General features: G+C 40.6%; 1 protein-coding gene across 2 annotated transcripts in view; it reads left to right on the forward strand.

Annotated features, from left to right (window-relative positions):
* Positions 1 to 286: 286 nt before the first annotated feature.
* PKIB (cAMP-dependent protein kinase inhibitor beta) overlaps positions 287 to 26,340 on the forward strand; it is a 52,593-nt gene continuing 26,539 nt past the window's right edge. The window contains exon 1 of one of the 2 annotated variants that reach the window (XM_048937040.1): positions 287 to 394. The gene's annotated coding sequence lies outside the window, so the exon portion shown is untranslated. Of the gene's footprint in view, positions 395 to 25,538; positions 25,763 to 26,340 lie in introns of those variants that run through there. The other variant, XM_048937042.1, reaches the window with a different exon arrangement.

Consider the following 26,340-nt stretch of genomic DNA (forward strand, 5'->3'; position numbering starts at 1 on the left):
ATATAATACAATCTTACGCAAACGGATGTGCAGGGCTGGATGATTCCTCCATACACCCTAACGAGCCAGGTCTTAACTTTCGAGTTTTCATTGCAAAGCAACCATTCACACCCAGAACTTGCTACACTGTCCCCAGGGCAGCACTTCGGGAAGAGTACTCAGAGCTATTGCTGCCCAGCTGCCGCTCGAGGCGCGTCCCGGCGGGCGGGAGCCCTCCGTCAGGCTGCAGGCGCAGCGCGGCCCCGGGACGGCAAGGGGGCGGCCGCCGGCGGGGCCGGGCTCCCGCGGGGGCGGCGCTCGAGCGGGCGGCAGCGGAGCGGCGGGGCAGCTGCGCCCGGAGCCGGGCTCCTGCGGCCGGCAGAGCCCCGCCGAACGGGGACCTACAGGCGTGCAGGTAACGCGTGTCCGTGCCGGGACGGCCGGTCCTGCGGGCATCCCCTCGGCTCGGGTCTGCCCTAGTACGCGGCTGGGGAGGAGGACGGGGAGAAGTGAGCGCAGGAGAGGGGAGCCCGGGTGCTCCGGGGCAATTTGAGCATCTGGTGTATAGGGGGGCTGCTGCTGGGCGTCCCACCGTGTCACCGGGAGAGTCTGCGCCGCGCTGCCCTGCAGATCGGCACCAGGTGTGATGTTGTTAGGGCTGTGTTCTAACGCTTAGGATTTGCCGGGAGAAACTACGAGTAGATGTCATCGGGAGGTTGCATCTCATCGCGGAGAAAACTAAAGTGACGTTTTCCTCAGGCAGAAAAGCAATCAGAAGTGCTCTTGTTGCGATTTCTCTCTCCCAGATTCTATTTCTACAATTAATCAGTACTAGGAACATAGAAAAGTACGGAGTTAAAATAATCTGCTCTGTTCACGTGGTGGTACTGCTTAGTAAGATTAAAATAAATTTCTGAAAAATAAGTCTTGTGCATAATGTCTATAACTGAAGTTGAGTGACAAGGGAATGAAGTAACCCTTAGTTTGTCAATGCAGAAGATGGCCCTGAGAAGTCAGTTAAAATACATCACTGACTGCCATCCTTCTGTGATTGTTAGGAGAGTCCTTATAAAAGAGTATTTTGAACACTGTCAAGAAGGAGTTTTTCTGATTGCAACAAGATTGTGGCAGCGTGACAGTTTTTCTGAATTCAGTTAGAATAGATGCACCTCTGCATTTGTGAAAAGTTCTTTGTGGACTCAGGAGGCCAGGCAAAGGCTTTCAGAGAAGGAAAAAGTGAAAATATTATAAATATTTTGCAGCGATACATAAAGTGGTCTCCATGACGCTGTTTGGTTGGTACAAATACACCCAGTTCTTGAATGTTTGAATTTTGGAAAATAGTGAGATTTTGGTAATTTCAGGAAAATCTTTGCCTTTGGGAGCAGCAGAGTTAGAAATGATGAATGTGAAAATAGATAGGGTGTGCTGGCTTACCCAGTATACCTTCATCCCCTTTTTTACACAGCAAAATCCAGATTGGAGCCTGAAAATGTGTGAAGTAAAAGCCATGACTGTTTGTTTACCTTTCCTCACTGAAAAAGCCATAGGGAGGATGATGGTCTAGATGTTTTTTGTTTATTTGATTGGTTGGGTATTTTTTTTCTATTGTTATTATTCCCTTTGAAATAATAAATGTCTTTTTTACGATGTCTGTGAAATGTTACACTGTGACTGATAAAAACTATTTATGTGGAAGTAAAAATAAATTGGAACTTCACTAGAAATATCCAATTAACTTCTGAAAACGATCACTTTACCATTAGCATGTTTCATTCTATAGACATTTTGAAATAAACCCTGTTGGAATAGACTGATCTATTTTGTCTTTGATACGTCAAGACAGTTACAAATTTAAGCAAAGCAGCACAACATGCATCAGCACACTATGAAAATATTAATGAATTTCAAAATCAAGACAAATATAAAAAAATATTGATGTAAGTCACAAAATACAGAGACAGAAAAACTCATTGCATATTGTTAATGTGCCTGGGAGAGCAAAATTTTTCCCTTACATCCATTTGTTGGTTGATCCTGTTCAAGTAATATTTTCTGCCAGTGTAATAGTGGATGTTTTTAATGTATCATTCAGAATGTACCTTCTTTCCTTGGCTTTCAAAACCTGGGAGAATCCTGTGTACTTTTCTCCATCAGCTAAAGATGATTCTCTTGTGAGACTGAACACTGTCTGAACTCCTATCGGGCTTCTTCCTGCAATTTATTGATTTACTTTTCTGGTGAGTGTACTCCAGGGCCTTACTTACCTCTGTTTTGGAGAAAAGGGAGGCTCTGCGAAAACAGTGAGGGAAATTTGTGTTCTCTCTCCATTTCTTGAGTGCTGAAGAACTTTCATTCACTGCACGTGTTAGCACGTTCCTTGTTTTCTCAAACAGTTTTGTGAGCAGTGAAACGATTGAAGATTAAGAATTGAGCAGTAGCTCACATGGAAATGAATTATCAACCTATTATGTCAGGCTTGGAAATGCCAACAGTTGTTATTGTATCATATTGACTCGATTTGTATTTGAGTAACCTCGAGCAGTGACTTCTCTTCAGAAGATACGTAATGAAGTTGTGGCTTTCTGGAGAATAAGGAAGCACACTTTAATACCAGACATGCCAGAAAGACAGCCATACCAGCTTTATCCTCAGTCTGTCTTTGTCATTTAAAAGTGTACATTTCTCAAAGGCTGCTGATGACTTGATTTATTCCACTGTTTGGCAGCCAGGCTGGCCACACCCATGGGACTGTTTTGCTCTGTGACAGTCTGCACCAAAAGGCAGTAATTATAAAAATACATCCAATAGATCTTTCCTGGTAGGCATATTTGAATAGTCAAGTACTTATGTTTTAGAATTGGGATAGTCAAATATTCTCTGTTAGAGTGGCTTGAGATTCTGGCATTTAAATTTTTTGCAAGGACGTGGAGATCATCCAGATTTTCATTGCAACCTGTGAGTGTGGCTTAGCAGAAATTGTAGGAAGTCAAGAATGGTGATCAGTGTGAAAAGCTCCAAAATCTATCTTTCCACGCATATAATAATACCTTCTTTACCAGACATAATAGTTCTAATTGTGGGAGGTTTCCCAGTTTGAGATTTCTGTATATTATTTCTTGCTTTCTGTCCTGACTATATTTTTTCCCCTGTTTTCCTACAGAGATGAAGTTGAAATAATAATGATGTCCAATTGATAACTCCACTCATAGCCCTGCAGTAATTTATTATTTTTTTTTTACCCCTTGTTATCAGTTTCAACCAGTATAAATATAAGAGCAGAGATTTCAAAGTGATAAAATTCTGACACACCTCAAGACTGCTGGTGACCAGGGAGATAAGAGAGGTGATGTTGATGCCCCACTGAGGGAAGGGCAGTGGCAAGCATTCAGCTTATTAGGCACCAGAAGAATCTTGTAGGTACTCCATAGGATGCTGAACATCATAGCTTTTGCTGCTCACAAGGTTGGTGATTACAGCTTTCAATTTCTGTGCTCCTTGGGAGTGCAGAGTCTCTGGGATCTTTTGATCATGCTTTTTCTTCTCTGTAGTCAGTTCAAATAAGCTCTTGTCAGAGATGTTTCCAGTAATGAGATAGATGGCAGTGCTGCTGTTGTTCCTCAACTTTATAAATCTGATGTGTTGCTTTCCTAACCCCTAATTTAATACTTTTTGATACAGGTCAATAACCTACAGAGGAGTAATTTTCTTTGTTGTCCTGTCTCAGTGCAAACACTTGGTTGCTGTGAGCACAATAAAATGTACTCCTTTCCACAGTCAGTTTCTCTGAGTTTCATGCAAGTTTTTGATCAGGATGTTATTTGTTTCCTACTGTCACTACTGTTTCTTCTGGTTACGTCTGCATCTGAACTTCCTCTTCTGCTTTCTTTTCATAGAATGGTGTCAAAACAATGTGTGCATTATGACAGCAGAAAGATAATCAGGATAAATAGGAAAATGTGTCGTAAGCTTATCTAGCTTATTTTTTATAAATAACTATTGCTCTTATTGTCTTTTAAGTGGCAAGCGTTCTAATTATTTTTTTCTGTTACATAACTGCAGTTAAGAGAATTATTTGTGGGATACTGATGGATAATTACCAATTTTCTCCTTTCTTGCTTTTCCTGTTTTAATGCTATTACAGTATTTGCCTTTCTTCTCTCTTTCATTACTTCTCTTGAAAATAACTTTGGATGTTTGGATCTAGAAAGCTTTAATGCTAGTTGATTTGCTAGCTTAATCCTACCGTACAAGTCCTATTGACTGGACTTGCTGTCTGTGCATGAATGTATACAAATTAAATCAGCTGAGAAAAGTGCTTAGTGGCTAATGCTGATTTCTTGTTAAATATTCATCTGCTTTCAGGTCATGTTAAGTTCTTCTTTACATACTATAGAAATCATTTAAATATTATTAAAATCAGCATTCTCCACTCAGAGTGTTGAGCTTGAATAGCAATTACATTTGACTCTATTCTACTGGTTTATATTAGTCAGAGGGAGAAGGAATGAAGCACATAAAAATGTTTGGTTTTTTTTCCTGCAGAAGCAAGAATGTATGCAGGTGTGACACCTTGCCCTGCCTCCTCATCTTGTACTGTGACAGGGATGAACAGCCACCTTCCCCACTGCAAGGGTCAGGGCCTCCTGGCACTCGCAAAGTTGAGCTCCATGGCAGTGCCCACTACTGCATGCAGTGAGGCCAGGTCTGCTCCTCTGGTCATCACCCAGCTGGTTGGAGAGGCTTTTCCCTCTGCTGCCTCTCCACCCCAGCCAGCACCTCGAATTATTGCCTCTCTTCTGGGAGCATGGGATGTAGCACCACATGTAGGTGCTACCCAGTCTGCTTCAGTTAAGCTGGATCCAGAGGGTCTTGGAAACCTTTGCCAGTGAGAGTGTTTAATGTGAATCTCTTTGGCAGATCTGATAGGGTGTGGAAACACCTGGGGTTATGTCGGCAGGTCTGGGAAGGAAGGGCAGTGACATCCTGCAGAGAAAGGGAAACAGCCCGAGGCCAGGAAAGTGGGTTGGGATGTGACAACCAGCAGCTGGGCTCTGAGCAGCCTTCTGGCTTGACTCAGCTGCAGACAAAGCAGCATAGCTGGCTTCAGCCTGAAAAAGAGTGTCAACAGAAGGAGGCAAGGGTTCCACCAAATTGTCAGATCTCTGTTCCTGTGGAAAGATGTGTACTTTGAGCAGTCTCTGAACTTAGAGACTAAGCATTTGTACAGAAGCCCTTACAGCTCACTTTCCACAACACAGTAAGTACTGAATGTTTGCAGCAGAAGCTCTTCTCTATGTGCTTTCCTGGATATATAGTACAGATCTTTCCTTGATAATGGCAATTCTGTGCTAGGCTATGCTGCAAAGACACAGATTTTAATTAAAAATGCAATTTCACTGTGTTGTCTTTTGGAGGATCCCAGGGAAACAATTGCTGATCGGGAAGCACTTCCTTCTTTTTTTCTTCTGTAATCCACATTATGCAGTATTTGCTACATGTGTTATGTTAGCAACAAGTTGTCTTCCTCTCTGTTGGCTTTCCCCTTCCTGTCTGCACATTCCATCTGAATGAGGAAGGTGAAGTGGGTTTGCTGCTCACGACGTTTATGTCTGCAGACTTAAGCACACACTGATGTAGGACAGGGGAATCATTTCTGCCACTTTCCAGCCTTCTTGGACAAACAGACCACCATTTATTAGCCTTTTTTTGTTACTTTTAAACTGGATCACAGAATTCCATGGAGAAACCACAAGTTTGACAATAGACTCCTGAACAACCCGAAACTGTGTTCAATCATGCAACTGCAGAGTTGTTGAAGCATCCTTGCAAGAGATGTAGGAGCAGCTTTTCCTCTTAAATCAAAGCTGATTTGGAGGCAGCCTTGAGTGAGACTGAACTTATGCACCTTTCTTTGTGTAAGGAGGAGCTAGTAAGTCAAGAAACAAGTATTTAAGTGAATATTGCTGTAGTGCACAAAACATTCTTATAAAACAAATCTAAATGCTTTCAGATCTCTTTATGATTATTATTCCAAATGGAATAAGCTGACTTGTAGGATATCCTCCAAAGCATCTTGAGTCAGTTGTAAATTTGTAGTGACTACCAGTGCTCACATGGTAGGTCTTAATAGAAAAGGAATCAACAAAAATTCAAGTGATGAAAACCAAGGAGGAAGTTTCAGTCTGTGTGCCCTAAGCATTAATAGCATTATTTCTTTGTACTTCGCAGACTTTATTGCATTAGAGCTTGTAAATTTTTGCCACGATATAGCATGTTTCAACTAGGAAGCTTCGCAGAGGTATCTTAGGAGCTCTGTGGGTTTCAGTACATTCATGTGCTACAGAAAAGACTTGAAAATGTGGTATTTCATGAGCTCTGTACCGTTGTTCAGTGAAAGAGATACTAGACAGACATTAATAAAATTTATGCAACTATGTATTCTGTCTGGATAATGAATTCCTTTTTGTTCAGATTTGACACATTCTTTAAATTCCATTTTGCCTAGATTTGAGTCCTGCTTAATTTGTATTCTCTAGGTGAGATCCTCACCCATTGGTACTTATGATGTCTTCATTACAAGGTGTCTGCTTAGGCAGAACCAGAAGTCTTGGCAGCTGCTGCATATTTCACACAAGCTAATGAAAGTGTTCGGTCACACACCACCGTGTGATGCCAGAAAGATTATTTCTAAGTTGAATATATGCCCTTCCAGTGTCTTGTAAAAAATAGCTGTAATTCTTGGTCAGTACGTAGTATGCTTTGTTCATAAGTAATCAGTAACTACAAAGTTGGATATTAGAGTCCTTAACAAAGAGAGTATTTGTCTAACAGTGTCAGTAAGATTTGCCATGGAAGTATTTATATGAAGTACTTGGTCTCTTCTGTCTGTTGTGGACAGTGTTTGGTTAGCTGTGAGGGATAAAAGGAGCAGAAGACAGGAAGAGGATATCTGGAAGTTCTATCTCCGAGTGGAAAGCAGTTCTGAAAATAGTATTTGCAATGTAACTAGAGTTTCCCTGAAGGTACCACACAGAAGGATGTGGCTTGCTCAGTGCCTGAAGTATATCGACATATGTCAAGGCTCAGGCAGTTTTGAATAGCACTGTTTGATTTGGCAGCTGGTGTGACAGGATGTTAAGCAATCATGTGGCATCTCATTTAAATTTAAGCCTAAGGTACAGTGGGAATACTGGAGCTTTTCTGCTGCTGTATGAATAAAAATCTGGAGGACTAGCTTTATATACAGTCCTTGGAAAAAGGAAAGCTGCTCTGGAACCAAGGAGCAGAACAAAGCTCTTTGTTTCTGCTGCCATTATTCCAAGAGTGAATGGGGTGTTCTTACAGAGAAAACCTGTAGCTGGAAGATGAGGTAGATACCAGGTATGGTGGTTTGCCTGCAGTCCTGCCTAGAGCAGAGACTTGCTTGGATGTACTTGGATAATGCTGCAGCTCAAGTTCACCAGGGCTGTCAGCATGACCCATTTCCCTCTCATAGAAGGCTTCTTCCCTCAGGGAATGCTGGGGGACCAGGGCTGGCCCAGCCTTAAGGAGGTGGTGGAGAAAGGGAGATGGAGATATGAGGAATCTCATCTGAACCAAGGGAAAAATTTACTCCTTGTGGAGCAAGCTGCAAGGGAAGGCCATGCTGGCTCCATCTTCAGGGTTTCCAGCCCCAGCCACACTCAGCCTTGAGCACCTGGCCTGGCCTCAGCTCAGCCTATTTCCAGGGCTGGGCCATGAGCATCCTAAGCACCCCTGCCAGGCCCAGCTGTCCTGAGATCCCACCATCCGAAGTACAAAGCTAAGTCTCTGAGTGGTTCTTGTCAAGATCTCATTGCCATCTGCGCATGAGAAACAACAAAAAAGAGAGACCCTTGTTTCCCAGACTAGAAGAAGGACGGTGACAAATTATTAAGAAATAACAAAGAGGTCATTACAACAGCATGCAGGTTTGCAATCCCCATCTTTAAAAGAGATTACATTGCATTAGCAATATATTTAATACGATTGCATTCAATTTTGTGAAATCATTTGTAAATGTACTCCACGTGCTCTGTTTCAGGCTTCAAGTATAACTCAGTGAGCAGCTGCTTTTGTTAACCTAAGAAAAGCTTTCTGCAGAGCACAATGAACTATTATGAATAGCAGGGACTTCTGTAAACATGTTTTGCTTGAGCGTTTGCATGTGATACTTATGTTCTACTAATTCTCTTGCTTTCTTGGAAGTAGTTGTCACTTGTAAAGATGTGATGTTGAGGCTTTGAAGAAAAAGGTCTCTTGGTGGAGATAGGCTCCTTAACATGCATTTTTTGTTTTTTTTTTTCTTGTAAAACTCAAATATTAAAAATTCTACACCACTGTTCTTGTGTTTTCTTTAAGTGTCTTCTCAGGGGAGCTGGAATGCAGTGAAACCTTGTGAGGATGAAGTCTCTGGAGGAGACAGTCACTCACTACTGTGTTATTAAGACTGTAGGTTGCTTCTACTTAGAGAGAGAAAGGCAAAATAAAAGCAATTGCTTCCACAGTCTCACTTAAATATCAAGCAAAAAGCTCCTGTCAGTGTTGTCAAAGTTAGTTCATAAGCAGTAATTGAACATATGTTCCCGAGTAGTATAAAGGAGTTTGAGTTAACAAGCCAGAGGTGCTTTCAACCACCTCCTTGCTCTTCCCCCTCATTACTTGGAAATTGTCACTAGCAGTGCTTGCTGTTTACATCAGAGAGCTTAAAAAAGCTTAAGAAGATGAGCGTGTGAGGGCTCAAGGAATATTTTTTTTTCTCTCCCCTTGAGATTTCATTTGTTTGCTGGAAAAGCTAGAATTATGAAAGGAATTAAACTGAATAAAAAACTTCTTCCATTTACTAATGGAGGCATCCCTTTATTGATGTGTTTATAAGCTCTCCACTCCAATGTGAAAGACACATATCACAGAGCCAGGGCACAATGTCCTTACAAAAAAGGACGCTGGGAGGACAGTGGTAGCTTTTGCTGTTCTGAATTTGGTAGCTTTGTTACTGATAGTTTGCAGAGAGTGCACGCACTCTCCATGCAGTTTCTTTTATAAATAGATTCCCTCTTTTGTTTACCTTTGCTCCTTCCAGATTCTCATTACTTAGACGTAGCTGGAAGTAGCACTTAAAATAGAATAAATGGGAACAAATTCTCAAACAGATTTAATAGAGCCAGCTTTTTTTTTCTGTTCTACCAAGTTTTGAAAGTAAAATAAGTATATATTCATAATACAAATTCATTAGACTTCACTGATTATTAAAATAACTCCAGATGGAAATCTAGTTGCTGTAATCCCATTTAAGTAGGGACAGCTACTTGTTTTGAGTGAGCTATAACAAATCATGCTTCTCACCATGGAAATTCTGTTACGGGAAACTCATTTATTTTGAATGGAAATAGTAAAAGATTTAATTGTATAGTCTCTGTGTTAATTAAGTGACTGGTTAATAACTCAACATTTGTAGAGAGTTTAATTATGTCACGTAAAGAGAACAAACAAATTTGTATCCTCCTTTAGAAAGAAGTAGTAATTGTTGAAGCATTTAAAGAGAACAGAAGAAAACTGAACTAATTTACCCAGCTGACCTATTTTGCAAGTTCACATGAAGTGATATTTGTCTCTTTTGACATCCAAACAATATCAATTAAAGCCTTGTACTGTAAAGATCTTAAAAGTTGTTTATTCCTTAAATTTCTATAAAATTTCTTTAAATTTCTATAGAAAGCTATTGCTTAAAACTGGTTACAAATTTATACTATGGAAAAAGTGAAAGATGAGATGCAGGGACATATTTCTTTTTAAAAGGGAACTTTTAAGATATATTTGATTGCTTGATCAGCTTTTGCTGTAAGTATTTGACTATGAATGTTTTCTAAGCATATGTTATGAAATGGTCATTATTTTATCTATTTCTGTGCTTTTTTTAGTATAATTTTTCTGCCTAGAGCTTAAGAAAAAGTGTTTAAGATTACAGTGGATGCAAATGTGTTTTGTTGTTGATGTAAATTCACATTTTGGACTATGGAGGCAAACACTCCTCCCCTCTGATTTTGTGCCTTGCAAATAGATACAAATACAATCAATGCTTTTCAAAGCTTGTTGAAAGCTCATGGATGTGTTGAGTGAGTGAGTAATCGGTCTGACAGTGAATGGGAGCACATGTTTTTAAAAAGGGGATGAACATGGAGGAAAGATGCTTAGCCCTATTGACCTGTGAGAGGAAGAATTGTGTTGCTGAGATGCAAGGCTCCCAGTCTCTTTTTGAAAAGCTTGTAAGCAGGTTGATATGCCTGTGACTCTGTAGTTGGACAACATTTTCAAATTCCAAGGTGACAGCAACAAACCACACATGAGCTGAGCTGGCAGGTGGTTCTGGCTCCATTCCAGCCATTCTGAGCTGAAAATGAGACAATCTAGACAGCTGAACAAAATATGTGCAGAGTAAGACCTAGTTCTGATTTTTCTGGTATTCATGTTGACCTGTCCTATATTTTCAGGCAAGGAGCTGGTGGAGACACATGCTTTCTCAACTGAGTTCTTTTCAAGACTTGATCTCACAAGAGAGAGTGTAGGGGTTCAGAAGCATGAGAATAGATGGCTCATCACTAAATGGGATGTGATGAGGAGGAAGACGCTAAGTCTAAAGCAATGTGGGAGCTAAAATCAGCTTGGTGTTTTGGGATCTGTACTTGCACAGATCCAGCAGGAGTGTGTCAGTTGGTACAGTAAGCACTGAAGTTGTGAGCAGTTTGAGTAGTTCTGGGGCTGTTCAAAGGTGTGCATCCTCGGAGAGGGAAAAACCCCTAAGCTGTGTAAAGAATATTACAGCATATCTATGGCTAGTGTCAGTATGTGAGTTTCAAAACTTGTTAAGCAAATAAGCATATGGGCTGCAGTGTCTAAAAGGCACATTGGCTTTTTTGAGCAAGAACATAACAGGCACTCTTCTCCATTTTATGTCTCTTCGGAAAGTGTCTTCACACATTTTATTGTATATTTATGACTCTGAATTTAGAGAGGGAGGCTGGGGAGAAAGGGAAGCTGAGGAGACAGCAGTGCTGGGATTTGATGGAGATAAGCACCAGTTTGTTTGCAAATTGAAGCTGCAGAGGAGTGCAGTGATGTGTTATATTGTTAATTATGTTTCAGTGTAAAAGCTGCTGCTCAGGAGAAAAAGGCATTTCCAGTAACAGCTCTGGAGCTGGAGCTCCAAGCAGAAACGCTTGCCTACATGAATGTGGTGCTTTGTATCTTTTGGTGAACTGTGACACGTGAAATGATCCTGCTGTAAATAAAAATGGAACCTAACTGTGCTGAACAGTCAAGCACTTACTGAGACTCCAATTTCAATGTTTAAACTGTGAACATAATATCAAGAAAAAAAAAAAAAAAAAAAAAAAACAACCCAAATTCTGTGGCATCTAGTTTCTGAAGAAAATTGCTTCCTCATTTTCTAAACTAGAGAACCAAAAATCAGTCATAGGTTTTGTTTGTTTTTGTTGTTGTTTTGCCTTGGACTGTGCTGTATTTGGTCACAAATAGCAGCAAAATAGCTCACAAAGTTCCTGTGCTTCTCATTTGGATCACTGAGTTTGTAGGATGCAGTTGCACCTGCCTTTAAACACATGGCTCAGGAACTGTGGCAGGTTATTTTCCTCTGCCAAGGTAGAAGACACTTTGATAGTAGTTCTGAGCTGTATCATAGAATCACAGAATCATAGCATTGTAGAATGGCCTAGGTTGAAAAGGACCACAATGATCATCTAGTTTCAACCCCCCTGCTATGTGCAGGGTCGCCAACCACCAGACCAGGCTGCCCAGAGCCACATCCAGCCTGGCCTTGAGTGCCTCCAGGGATGGGGCATCCACAACCTCTTTGGGCAACCTGTTCCAGTGTGTCACCACCCTCTGTGCAAAAAAATTCCACCTAACATCTAACCTAAACCTCCCCTATCTCAGTTTAAAAACATTCCCTCTTGTCCTGTCACTATCCACCCTTATAAACAGCATTTGCCCCTCCTGTACTGTTAAGCTTCTTCTGTTCTGGTTGCAAACACTACCTTGTTCTCTTTCACAGCTCAGGAAAACTCTCATGTTGCAATGTACCATTTTTTTGGACAGGAAATGTAATAAAAGGCTATACATACAGGGTGAGTCTACATAATCGGGAAATAAATCTGTAATCAAGCTTGAACACCTGTAGGAAAGGTGACTTTTCACAGTTTAGGCTGTGGCATCGCACAGATGCTCCCCGTTGTGGTTTGGCAGAGGCCAGCAGTATGTTTTCAGTCTGAAGAAAGGGTTCTGAGAACGCTTTACAGGCCTGAGATCCTGTAAAACAGACTATAGGAAAGTGTGTGTTCTCATGAAGAAATTTCAAGTTGCCCTGTAATCAGTCATAGTCTTGAGAATAAACTTTACCTTCTGAGTTGTAAGTCAAAGCCTTCAGAATGCAGAACAGACAATGTTACAGGGAAACTTTATTGAAAGATTGAATAGTTTCTTTTCTTTAATGAGGCAAATGGGTGACATCCTCAGGGTTCAGTTGTGCCAAACAGATGATAAAGGAAAATCATTATTTGTGAAAAAGTTTAAAATTCCAGGTGTTTCTTGACACATAAGTAAAGCATTCTGTATAATCCAAGTGATCTGACATCACACTGACTGAGGTCCATTATTTCACTTTAATTATATTTCCCTACAACCATCTCCAATGAACTATTTTGAGTTACTTAATAAGCAATCTGAAATGACTGCTGTGTGAAACCGCATCTATTAAATATAGCTTTTCTGGATATGTAGCTTCAGCATATTCTCTTGCTGATTGAAATCTCAGTAAGGCTGTTGTTTTATCCTGCCTTTTATTTATTTGTTTGTTATAGCTGTTTACAGTCTCAAGTAAAACTTCCACTTGCAATGGACTTAAAATGAGCTTCAGGTTCACCATCCTTTGACTAGTTTATTTTGTCAACGTCAATATATGGTATCTGGAAACAACTTTTCAACCTCCAATTCTGTAGCTGAAAAACTGTAATTACAGGAGAGCGATTTATTTGTGAATGGTGCTGCTTTTTTTTCTTCATAGAGATGTAAATTTCATATGTTCATTGAATAATTTGATGGCCCCAGATGTTTTCAAAATGAACTTGTCTCTAGAAATAAATAATGAAATTTAGTGAGCATGAAAACTGAGAGGACAGTATAAGACCAGCTGACTGATGCATCTGTAGAAAAACCCGTGGTAGGAAGAAAAATGAGCAACAGACACAGAACTGAACAGTGGTATTTGTGGCAGAGTAGCTTTCATGTTAGATAATAGATGTGATAGTGCTGCTAATTCTGTGCTGTCTCCTCTCCTTCATGCTGCCCTGAGAATTCTCTGGAATACCACAGAAGCACTAAGTGCAAACAGTGAGAGAAGACCCAGTACCATACAGAAGAAGCTGGCTGTGGGGCTGTATGGGCATGCATTCTTCTGAGGCTGAACGCAACCCCAGAGGAAATCTGGCTGAATCATGAGGGCTATGCCACATGCTTATTTGGTTCTGTGAGATCTATCCTGCACCTCACAGGTTATCTCAAAGCGAGAGCAGGTTCTTCAGGGCTTTCTGTTTGAGGAAAAAGCTTCACAGCCACTCTGGGCCCCATTTCCACAGCTTGACCATGTTCACTACCAATCTTTGCCCAAACTGAACTTCCCTTGTGAATGATGCGTCTTGGATCGAATGGTGCCACTTGCTCAGCCTCACCTTGTATGTCGTTTGCTCCAGCCCCCTAAATCGTGCCGTGTCCCCCAGCAGTCTACCCTCGTATGCAGGGCTCTGGTGCTGGGTTGCCATTGGACACAGCAGTCATGGCTTGGCCTTGCCACTGCTGAACAGTGGGAATGAATTATGGGATGTCTTTTTAATTCATGTAAGCTATAAATGTTCTATTAAGAGCAAAGTGGATTGTACATAAACATATTCTTCCTGTTGCTGTGCATACTTGAGAGATGAAGCAGGAATAATAGTTGGTGAATTAAAATCAGAATTACATTCACTTACAGGCTGCTAAAAGCCACATAAGTAGTCTCCTGTCATATATAAACGATTTACATAGCAGACAGAAAGGCAAGAATGCCATTAGAATGCCTGAGGTTTGGTTTCATAGCACAGTGAATCCGGAGGTGACCTTTAGTTATCATCAATGTGATATCCTTGGAGATACCAGGCGCCAAGGGTTCCTTCCTTCCCAGGGCTTATCTGGGGCTTGATATCAGCGATACCTGATGCGGAACAACGAGCTGCCGATCAGCCTGCTAGGTTAAAAGCAACTGTAGCAGATATCATTGCGGATCCTGCATGACAGAAACTCAGGTGCTAACAAGCACAGGGATTTGTGCAGGAGATGGAGGGAGAAAGTGCTCTGATAAAGCGGCATGAAACTGAGGAGGGAAAATCTCTGAAGTGTAATAGAGTGGGGGATGCTGTGGTCAATCTGGACATAAGATGGCAGTTTTCAAACACACTTCTTTTTAGGCTTATCATCTTCCTGCTTTAGCATCAGTTATGTTTATTGTTGTTGTTGTCATTGCTATGTGAAAATGCAAATAGTGTGTTTTTCTGATGTGTACAATTGCATTCTCTTACTGATAGTGCCAGGAAGTCTTGCAAGGGGAATTGCAAAACACTTGTGAAAAGTCAGTTTTGTGGATGAACTATAATGGAATATGCAGTTGGTAGGGCTGGGCCATAGCGATTCCTGCTCTCCCTCTCCTGCTTTTTGCAGAAATGCTGTTGTTCAAGGGAGGGCTAAGAGGTGCAGTCTTAATCCTCAGGGATCTCCTTGGGCTGCAGCTGTGCCTGATCTAAGCTTTGCGTATTCTAAGAACAAAATCCAAGGAAAACTTTCTGTTGTCCCTCTACACCTCCTAAGGGATCAGAGACAATTTACAGTCTTTCCCAGCGGCCCACTGCCCCTCACCTCCAAATGTCATTCAGCCTTAGGCAAGCCCTGGTGGAGCAGCAGATTTCTGCAGCTGAGCACCAGCAAGCCACTGCAAGCTGTGGCTGTGGTGGCTGTGGGCTTCTGGCATCCTTTTCCTTCAAACATGTTTGTTTGAAAGAGGGTTTTAGTTTTGGAACTGCTGACTTCAGCTCTCATATCCATGCTTTATTTACAACAGATGCAGCATATAAGCCGTCATGTCCTGACTGTCCAATGTCAGGGATGTCTCTGTAGGCAGGAGAGCAGGTGTTGTACCTTTGGAGCATTTGCCTTTTAAATTTCCACAGTGTCACCTTGCTTGAAAGGGCACCGCCTGTGGAACTGATTGCTGCCCTTTTGGAAGGGCAACCTGCAGCCCTGTAAGGCTGCCTCTGCAGCCACCAGCAAGAGTGCCAGGGCTTTGGGGATGATCGATACAGAAAAACCTGTGTACTCAGCTGTATATACTCTGCAAAACTTACTTTTTCTCATTCGAGCAGAGTTCAGTGCAAGTACAGGGGTCACACAACTTCAATAGGAGGACAAAATTGATAATCTTTATGCTCTTTCCTGATTGAGCTTTTTCAATCACTAGAGAGCTTTTTCGTTCCCTTATTCTTTTTTGAAATCAAAAACCAAACCAAATGAACAGATAATAGATAATTTTCCCTTGAAAGCTATAATGTCTTATTAGCCCAAAATACCCATGCAATTTGCCACTTTCACATTCTGCTTTTTGCCTTTCCAAAATCAGCAGACAATCTGAGTTTTCCTTGCTACAGGAGAAACTGGTTCTTCCCATCTGGAGGGCTACTGTAAGGCTAGTTGGAGGACATCTCATGGACCAGCTACTGGAAGTGGAAAATCAAAACTGAAGATGTTTTTTATGCTCTTCTTTTCACTGAAAATCTGATGTAATTCCTTGTTTCAGCACAAGGCTGCAAACATCAACGCCTGTGTGTGCTGTGCTGTGTCTGGAAAGGGATGGTTTTACCTATATCAGTGTAGACTAAATTATTTGAAGGACCTGAGTGTCCTGGTGGACTACAGTTTGGTCATAAGCCAGCAGCGTGCCCTGGTGGCCTAGAAGGCTGGTGGTATCCTGGGGTGCATTAAAAAGAGTTGGCCATCAGGTTGAGGGAGGTGATCCTACCCCTCTGCTCTGCCTTAGAGAGGCCAGAATACTGTGTCCAGTTCTAGGCTCCCTAGAGGGAGATTTCATTTGTGTCTTTTTAGTTTATTATTTTATTTTCATATTTTCCTACAGATTACAAGAAGAATTGTACTGGATCAGATTGAATGGCTGTTATTAATTATTAATATATTATTATTTACCTGCTAGACTCCTCAATTATTTCTTCAGATGTTCACATCCAGGATAGATTTGCTATAGACATGCAGGTGTTGCTACTTAATGTCACCTGTGTGACACCAACCAACTTCTGTTTGGGAAACAATTGAGATTTGTAACAACTTCCAGATTGTGTGGACATCTGAAATGCTAAGACACGTGCAGTGGAAAGCAAGCCATACACCCACCTGTGGAGGTGTAGGAATTTGCAGTGCTGGTTTCCAACATGGATCCTGGCCAAGTGACAAGACATACAGAATGAAAGCCCTGGTCTTTTCAAAGCCGAGCCTTACTACTGCATTATCCTTATTTCTTTTCATTTATTCTTATTTCTTCCTTACTGTCTTCTGCCAGCTGTGTGACTGTCTCCTTGTCCTGACCCCAGATATGCCCACTGTTTTTGTTCAGGTGTGTAGAGAAGTTGCCGGTGCCTTATAGAGTAAGAAGTTTTGGGGGCAGGAACATTGTTTCCCAGCACATAAAGATGCACTGAGGTGAGATGAGTTGCTAGGTGCACTGAACACCCTTCAGATCATTTAGCTGCTACTCTTTTGGTTTCAGAAGGTATACGTTCAGATGTCTTAGAGAAGAATGAAATAGGAACTTGTCACTGCTCTGGAAGAAACCAAAATAATCCTGGTGATTTCTAACATGCTGTTTAGGCATACAGAGCTACTTAATGTTCTGTTTGTCAAACAGAAGAAAATGTGTATTAAAGGTAGCTTCTAAACTAGTGCCATTAAAACTGAAGCCTAATTACAGTAGATGATTTCTATACTGTGTCACTTGCCCATGTTTGTAGAGTTTTCATATGAGAAGTGCAGATATTCAGCAGGAGTTCAAATCAGATATTCAGTAAGTACACACAGCCAGAAGTTTTGAAGAGAAGGATGGTTACTTTGGCCTCCTTCATGTAGAATGACTTGGGCTTGAAGATTTTCTGTTGCTGGAAACAAGTTTTTTTGGGGGGTATTCATTCCTGAATGTTGAGAACAGACTTTAAATATCTCAATGTTTGAAATACTTATGAATAAGTTGAAGTAACACAGGATATGAAAAACAGTTTTTTCCATCTGCAGCTGTGAAATTTCTTCTGAATGCAGCAGAATGTTCTTGCTTAGGCAAGTGACTGGTAGAGGAAGGAGCTACAACAGGGAATAGAAGCAGCTTAAGCACTATTAATCTCTTGATGTTCTGTTGACATTTTTCTTTTTAACTTAATAGAAGCAGAATTTCTGAAATATGGGTGTTTTTTTTTTTCCTTATTTCACTATAGATAACGCTCATGACACAAGTTATGTAGCTTAATAGTTTACAACATGAGATCAGAAATTAAATTAACCTCTTATATCTGTTCTGAGGTAAAACTCTCATATCTGTCCGGGAATGATGAAAATGTGGAAATTGATAAGCTGCATCCTTTTTTTTTTTTTTTTTTTTAAGATAAATTTCTCAAATGTGGGTTTACAGTGTGGAAATCAGGCCTGCCAATATTCTTTCATACCTAGCACAGTCTGCATGAGGAGGATTAAGTGGTCATGCACCTTCCTGACATTCAGAGATGTCTGACCAAAGGCAGAATTCTGCACTGCTAGTCCAAGCCTTGATAAAATCCCTCAATTCTGAATCTGAAGTCCTGAGAAGGCTCTCCTGATTTCAGTGTGACTTGAGTTAGGTGCTCAATGCATGTTAACTTCATATATTTATTTTTTTAATACAGATACTTCCTGCCCCCCTTTTCTTTAATTCAGAGCTCTCTGTACTGCATAGGCCCAACACTGAAGTGGACAACACTGACACCAAAGTCAATATAATTAAGTTATACAAGGTGGGAATTACGATAAAGAACTTCTGCATTGGAGAGACCATGTGTAAACTCATTAAAAAAAAAAAAAGGATGGTGGAATCTGTAAAGCTATTCTGTGTGCATATTAAGGTGTCTTATTAAAGCACTGCATGAACTAAACTTCTACCATGTTTATGTATTTCCAAAGATAGAGCAAGTTGTCCTTATGCAGCCAAAGAGATGCTCTAATTACTGTCATGGGAGCAAGTAGGAAACCTAAGAAGGAGACAGCTCTGTCCCTAGGATGAACTTTTGGTCCTTCATCTGCTGTAGGGCTTTCTCCAGCCAGCAAGCCTCTGGATCTCCACAGTTGTCATTAAATGCCTTTCAGGTGAGATCAGTACTCTGGAGGCTGACTCCTAACAACGGTTAAAAGTGACCTGAAGGCAGAGTGAGCCAAATACTAAGTGTGTCAGGATCCTGTGACTGAGAAGCACTTCATCAGTATGATCTATAGGCTGTGTCTTTCTGTGGATGATGGGACAGGGCTGTCTCCTCTGTGTTACTCTTCTTCAGTCCATGGTGGACAAGGAACAGATGCACATTTGATATAAGTGTTTGGAGAAGCTTTCACTCCTCATTCTAAAGTAAGCAGGAACTGGGAGTGGAGATGCTCTCGCTGGCCTAGTTTAGCTTCTGGTTTGTTCTGAAAACAGAACATATACTAAAATCAAAAGAACAGCACTAATATGTAATTTCTATATTTTTTTGTTGAAGTCAGTAACCTCTTATAATTTATCTTGAGAATGATTGGGAAAGGCAAGTCTACCTTGGGGAGCAGTGACAGGTGAGCATCTAGAAAGCGTACTCACGTTTGCTGTGACTTTCATGGCACATAAATCAGACATCTGGGTCCTTAAAGCTGTGCTCAAAGGTATTTTACATTTAGCCCATTCAAATCCCCTGGAAGTTCCATTTTATCTGAATAGGTAAAATTATTTGTGAAAAGACAGAAGCGAATGTGATGGGATGCATCAAAGATCATAGAATCATAGACTTATAGAATGGCTTGGGTTGGGAGAGACCTTAAAGATCATCTAGTTCCAACCCACTGGTGTGGGCAGGGTTGCCACCCACTAAATCTGAAGTTCAAATAAGGACTCCCAAAATAGATGCCCCCATCCTGTGAGGAGGGCTAACCTGCAGGCTGGACCCAGGGCTTGTTGGTGTGGCTGGCGGAGAGGTGAGGTGTGCTGCAGGGGGTAGCAATTCCTCTTATGTTTCACTAATTGCTAATTGCTGGTGGTTGCTCCATCTAAATCACAAGTAAATGTAAACCATAAATTCTCTCTTAGGAGGCATGTCTCTGTCTTCAAATGGTTTTGAGGCTGTTCAACAAGATTTGGGCAGTGCTACAGCATGGACTGTTGGTGCCCTTATTCCTCACTGCTCCTGAGAAATGTAGTTTTTAATGTTTTTCAAGGTTAAATAATAATAAAAAATTCAACAGAATCAGTGTCAGCATCATCTATCACAGCATAATGGCAAATCTGTCATGGAAGCCAAGCTCTGTCTTTGCTTTTTGCTCTTCTCTGAGACAAAGAAAGAGAAGGGAAAAAAAGCTAGCGAATACTTCCAGGTGGTTGCATTGAAGTTTAGAAATTAGAACTGGGCTAGGGGAACGCAGCCTTCGATGTAGGTTCCAGAGAAACAAATTTGAATTTGAAAGAGGAATACAAAAGGTAGAATTTTTGACTTGTTTTGCTTGTTTGTTCTGGTGCTCTGCTTATGTTTGCTTTTTATGGGCCAAATTTTTATCAGGCAAATATCATTCCACTACAATCTTACACTAGTACAGAAGGAAAGTATATTATCAAATATAGTGGTTTGCTGTTTGTAGTCATATAAATAAATGTTCAGCAAGCTATTTACTATAGTTGTTTATACAAATTATAGTTGTTTAACACCAGAAGAAACAAAAGAGCCAGAGAGTAGATGTAGTTATATAAAGATTGTATTTCCAAGAGAGCACTGGGAGTAAAAAGGAAACAGTCTAAAAGGCACATATCATGTCTTTGAGGCTCATGTACATAAAGATAGCAGTAAAGAAAAGCAGCTGGAGCAGAGCACTGGTTTAGCATTTCTAAACTTGCAGTGTTAATGGCTTCTACAGTGGTGCTGAGTCAGCTGCATAAGAGTGCAAGGTTTGTGATCTTGAAGTCAGCAAAAGCATATGGAGAGAAGGTAATGAAAGTATTCATGAGATTTGTGACCCTTACTTGCTGTATTTTTTTTTTTTTTTTTTTTTTTTTTTTTTTTTGTCTCAATGATGACCTTGGTTTTAGAAATGAATGTGGGAGACAAATGAATCATCATTTTGGTGTGGCAAATACAATAGTATTGTGCAATATTCTGTTCTTTACTGGGTTTTTCTGTAATGCCTGCAATGGGAATGCCTTCCATGTTGACCTGCATGGTAAATGAGTTATTTATGACAAAACTCTTTCAGGTCAAAGGTAGACTGTTTCTATTCATTCTACTGCATAGTCTTTAAACTAAGGATTTTGGAATTGTGGCTTTTTAGTTTTTTTCTTATTGGCTGTTAGAGCTCAGGGAGCTTTCTCACTTGCTCTAACAACTTACTTGCATGTTTCTGATCTTCCCTTGCCATTTCCCTTTGCAAAATGTAACGGATATAATCAAAGTATGGTCTTTGATCGTAAGGATGATCCAGCATCAGTGGGTCTGTTCTTCAGTTGATTCCTATGCAGTTTGAAAACCATAATTTGGTCCTGTCATAGTTTAAAACTGAAATCATTAGCGGCTTCTGAATTTTGATTTTGGAACAAACATTTTACCTATTGGGGTCTGGTGCCCTGCTGGACAATAATGCCACCTGCTGAGAGACAAGACAGAAGTGGAGCTGAATAGATTTAATTCCACACTATGAAAGCAGATGTAAAGCACAGCTTCCTTGTGCGTAATGGAACTCTGTGACTGCCTATCCTTACTCCTGAAGCGTTACGGAGAGCACAAATACCTTGAACAGCTTTCAGGAGGTATCTGTATTTCACGACTACTTGTTAGTGAAATACTGCCGAACTTAATTTGTAGGAGAAAACTACAGAGATGATTGCTTTTCACCAAATTGGCACTTTAATGAGGTGTATTAACACTCTGCTGCAAAGGCTTACATATCATCAATTCCCTTTATTTTTCTAGCTTCAAAACAGCATGCAGCTTGGTTCTATCTCTGTTCCTCGTTTTGTTCATGTAACACACATGTAAGAAAGAGGCCAACAGCACACTGAAGTTCAGGGCAACTCGATTTTTTTCCTATCTAAGCAAAATAAACATCTGTGTCTTTTTCTGATTTGACATTTCAGCTGTAGTATATGCAAAGTGATACAAGCACTTATCTATCTTAACAGCTGCCATATATATATGTCATGAATGCCCACTTTACAAAGATTAGGACAGCCCTAGTGAAAGTAGTAGAATGGAAGAAGTTACAGCTTTTTTCTAAGTGATCTTCTAATGATTTAAGAAGTTATTCCTGGAGCTGACCAGTTGTCTGGGAATGAGTTGTGGGAGCATTTTTGTAAGCTATTTTTGTGTATCACCCCAGATAAGCTCAAAAACTTATGAGCATGTAACTTACTCTGGTGGGTCAAAGGTGGGACAGGCTTCAGTAAGCTTAGTGAAGGATGTCTCATTACCCACTACCCACTGACCCAGTGTCTACTCACAGTATTTTTGCACACGTCTCCAGGGTGCTGTAAGAATTTCAAGCAAGTTTGTTACTAGCATTATGACAGCTAGATATACAGCTATGATCAGTCAATGGCATTGGCAGATTCAGTTGCTGTCCTGTTCTGAAATTGTGCCTAATGAAAGAGGGGCACTGTCACACAATAAATGTTTACACCTGAGACTTACATGAAAAATAAAACATAGATGAATGGAAGATATAAGAGGTGGTTGTTTCTGTTCAAATGGCTTCCATTTTTGAAGGAAAATTACAAAGTGCTAGGCTGTCAGAAAGCAGTGATATTTAGGGATATAATCAATTAGACAATACCAAGACTATCTTACTGAGGCTGGCTGAAGTTTGTGCATGGGTCTTTGTGTTGGAATTATTTTCATCCACATTTAGTAATGTGCCTGCTAGAATAATGACAGGCAGCAGGCTGTTGAAAACAGTTATAGCTGGAAACTGCTAGAGTGGAGAGGGGGGGAGGGAGGGGAAGGGGAAAAACAAACAAACAAAAAACAATGTAGAGATATCAGCAACTTTGCTGATGCTTTGGCTGCTGGATATTTCTGGGATGAGTATGGCAGAAATTTGCCCTGCAAGCTGAATGCAGAAATCGTTGTCGTAAAGATCATTTTCTTCGGGAATTTTTACCCAGAGAGAGGAACACATTTCTAATGAAAAATGAAAGTAAGTAACAAGCTGGGAAAGAAAGGGAAAAGAAACTGATGAAATTTCTATTTAATTAGCACTTGTAAAGACTGCTATCTTGGGAAGGTGAAGAGGCATTATAGTGGGAATATTTATGCATTGTTTCAGCTACCAGAGTATGGCTGTATTCTCAGAAGTCACTTTTAATGCTCAAGGCAAAAAAAATGCAAGGTATCATTTACATGCTGCACTTTGTTGCTTGCCATTCTGTTTGGCACAGAACCATTGCTCTTTTACCACTGACCTTTTTTATTTTCTACCATTTTTTTCAATTGATATATAAAAATTAGGGTTGAATGGAGGAATTAAATGATTATAATGTACAATTTCCATTTTTGTTAGAAGAGAATATTTTCATGGTAGCCATAAACTTCCACCTGCAGTTTTCCAGGAGTCTGTTTCTTTAAAAAGATGTTTTCAAGATTGATTGGTATCAGGTGCGCAGTGCCGTGTGATTTAGGCGTTACTATGGTGATAACTCTTTTTAGAGAGGATGTCAGGGACCATAATTGCACTTAAAAAATCCTGTGTGCAGTATGATAACCTGCACGGAAATAAGCTGTAGCCTCCCTCAGATTTAGGTCTATCTGTGTGACTGAGTCACAACTGCAAACCACCAAAGATTACAGACTGTTTTGGGGGGAGATTGCTCTCCCTCTCACTTTCTGTGTGACAAATAGGCAGGATCAGCGCTACCAGCTGAAAAGATGAGATCATTCTGAGCTGAGTCCCTTCCCATCTACTTTTGAGTCTGTGGCTTTCTCTGTGTCGCAGCCTAGCAGATCCAGCCTGTAGATGCTCTGGTGAAGTCCACAGTCTTTCAGTTATGTCCACCTTGTGTTAGGGCTTATGAATAAAGGGATTTTTCTTACTTCCACACTAATATCTCCCCGGTTGCACAGTGGACGGTGATAAGCCTGGACCTCTTCCTCAGTCTTCAACGAATCTCTGGTAATTAAAATTAAATTTCCCGAAGTTGAACTTACTCTTCAAAATGCTCCTTGCTCATCCCTTGTATGTCTTAGGTCCTAGCACTGCAGCCATACATTTGCTTTTTTCACAGTGCAGCCAGCAGTAGTGATACACTTGTTCACAAAATTCTAACTTGTGCCCCAAGCCCTGCAACTATCCCTCTCTGTAGAGTGCCTATGCTCAGTTTCCATAGCCTGTAGATCCTGGATTTCTGCTTCAAGCCAAATAATATATAGTTCTTTCACAGAGTAATAAACTCACAAAGCTTATTAGCTTGAATTCTGTGTTAGTAAGATGGAAGGAAAAAAGGCAGGTTGATAAAGCATGAGGAAACCATGACCTGGCTTCCAGGCCAAGAGGCATGGGCTGAAGAAGCAGTGCAGTCAGGGGTTTCTGTGCTGTTCTGTCCCAGCTCCTCCACCCCAGCTATTTTTGCCCAGCAGCAGCAAGGAGCTTCATGCTCACCTCCTCTCATTGTGCATTAACAGGATGGTATGAGTAACAAGGTGAATCCTGTTTTTTGTGCCTTGGCCCTTTTGGTCTTCTCAGAGGATTTGAGCTCTGGGCCATGGCTGCCTGTATGTGGGCTTACCAGGCTGCTACATGCTTTCAAACACAGGGAATGAACTCCTGTTAGTAAATAACTTTTCCTTGGAGTTTATTAATGACAGAAACTTATGATGAAAGCTTGCAGATTGCTACAATTTTAGTAGAGCTTGATCCTTTAAGTCATTAAGTAACTTCAGCTCTCCCCAATACCTGTAGAACTCAAAAATACTCAGGACTTATCAGCATTAAGAATATAAAGTTGCATATTTTGACCTGTTGTCCCTGATGGTCTTAAGCTTGTGACTGCTATTTTGAAAGACCAAACTTGAAAATATGAGCAAATGAGCAATTATGGCCCCAGCTGAACAGAGTGCTTATGTGTGTGCTTTTAAGTGTGCAATTACAAAAATTAAACACGTCTGAATGCTGTAATCTACTGGAGCTATGCAGTACAATGATGTACAGAGCCACAACTTTAGAGTAAATGTGCCATTTGATTTAATATTGCTCTGTAGCTCAGTTCAGTGATTTGACATTATCCTCTATTGTATTTGAGTTTTCTTTTGCTACATAATAAGTAGGCTCTAATACAATAAATAAACAGAATTTAGTAAAATAGCTAAAGGTGGGTGAATTCAGCACTCCCATGTCCCTACTCTTTTAAGAATGTGCCCATCAGCCATTCCTTTTGAAGCCAGGATTACTACCAGAGTTAAATTATTTGATTTAATTTTCCCATTGATTTTTAATGGTATTTATCAGCTAATTGGATTTAGACAGTCCTTAATACAAGCACCAAGCAGTTTGAAAAATTTGCTCAAAAGCAAATAAGGAGCAAAACAAGTCAGACTTGGTAGAGCACAGAGTACAGACACCAATATGGAGATGGTTGAAATCCAAGGGGATGATAAACAACAACATCTGTCCTTTCAAAGACCATGTTTGTTAATAAAGTTATAAATAAACATGGTAATTGGCTGCTTTGCATCTAGCCATATAAATGAGACTGGAAAATGCCAGCCAAAGCTGCTATGGACCACAGAGTCAGCTGAATTGTTTGGCATAAAAGTGAGAGCTTTCACATTTTTTTTTTTCTTATTTGAGAAAACAGTGACACAGGATGTTACTTAATTTACTGATTATTGCCTTAGTCTTTTCATTTTTGCTTCAGTTTCCCTGATTTCTTGTTTCTCTCTGGGAAAGGCTTTCAATTCTGATTTTGCTGCATTCCCCTATGTAATAGAAACACACAACAGAAAACCATCTGGAAACCAGTATCTGTGCCAGCCCCATTCAGAATAACTGAGCTGATTTTTTGATGCCTGATTTGTATATCACATGCTCTGCCTGACAGGAAATCTGGTGCTATGCCAGTTTCACAAAGATGGAGGTTTTCAGAATGCAAAGTAATGTGGATTCAGTTGAAAGCTCTCCATCTTTTGGGCACTTCTCTGGGTGAGCAGCTCAGTCTGTAAACTCTCAGTAACTGTGATGGTCTTAATCCTGCTTTGTTCATTGCCTTCAGTGAACTTAATGTTACTTGGGAGACTGTGCTGGCAACAAGGAAGGTGTAATGAGATACTGAGTTGCATTTGTTAGACTATGTCTGGAAGAACGTGACTCACTTTGCCTCTGCCTTATGAGAAGGATGTTGGTAACTGGAGCAGAGGACCATGAGGTAAGTCAGGGAAAAAACATTTGCAGTGTGAATAGAGGCTGAAGGTTTGGGGCTTTCACAGCCTGGAAAAGAGTCTAGGGGGGTCTGAGAGTGGCCTTCCCTTACCTACAAAGGATTACTGAGAAGATGGAGTTAGGCTCTTTATAATGTTGCACAACAGAGAGGACATAAGATTGTGGTTTCAAACTAGAACGTGGCAGATTCTGACTTGAGGTAAAGAAAAGCTTTTTTGCCACGAGAACAGTTAAGTCCTGGCAGAGATTGCTCAGAAAGGTTGTGGAGTCTCTGTCCTTGGAGGCATTCAAAACCCAAATTTTTGGACAAATCCCTGAGCAACTTGGTTCGTATAGTAGAGCCTGCTTTGATCAGGAGGTTGGAATAGATGTGGTCCCTTCCAACTTGAATTTTTCTTTTAATATATATCACCAAGTTTTTAGCCTTACTTCATCCTGTGCTTCTGGCTCTGTCCCAGACATCTCCTGGCTGCATGTCCTGTCCCATTTGGAGACCTGTGAGTAATCCAAGATATCACTGCTGTTCGCTGTCAAGTGAGCCTTGACATGATAGAAAGTATGTTG

This window comes from Lagopus muta, chromosome 2 (assembly GCF_023343835.1).
Source record: "Lagopus muta isolate bLagMut1 chromosome 2, bLagMut1 primary, whole genome shotgun sequence".
In the NCBI taxonomy this organism is placed as follows: Eukaryota; Metazoa; Chordata; class Aves; order Galliformes; family Phasianidae; genus Lagopus; species Lagopus muta.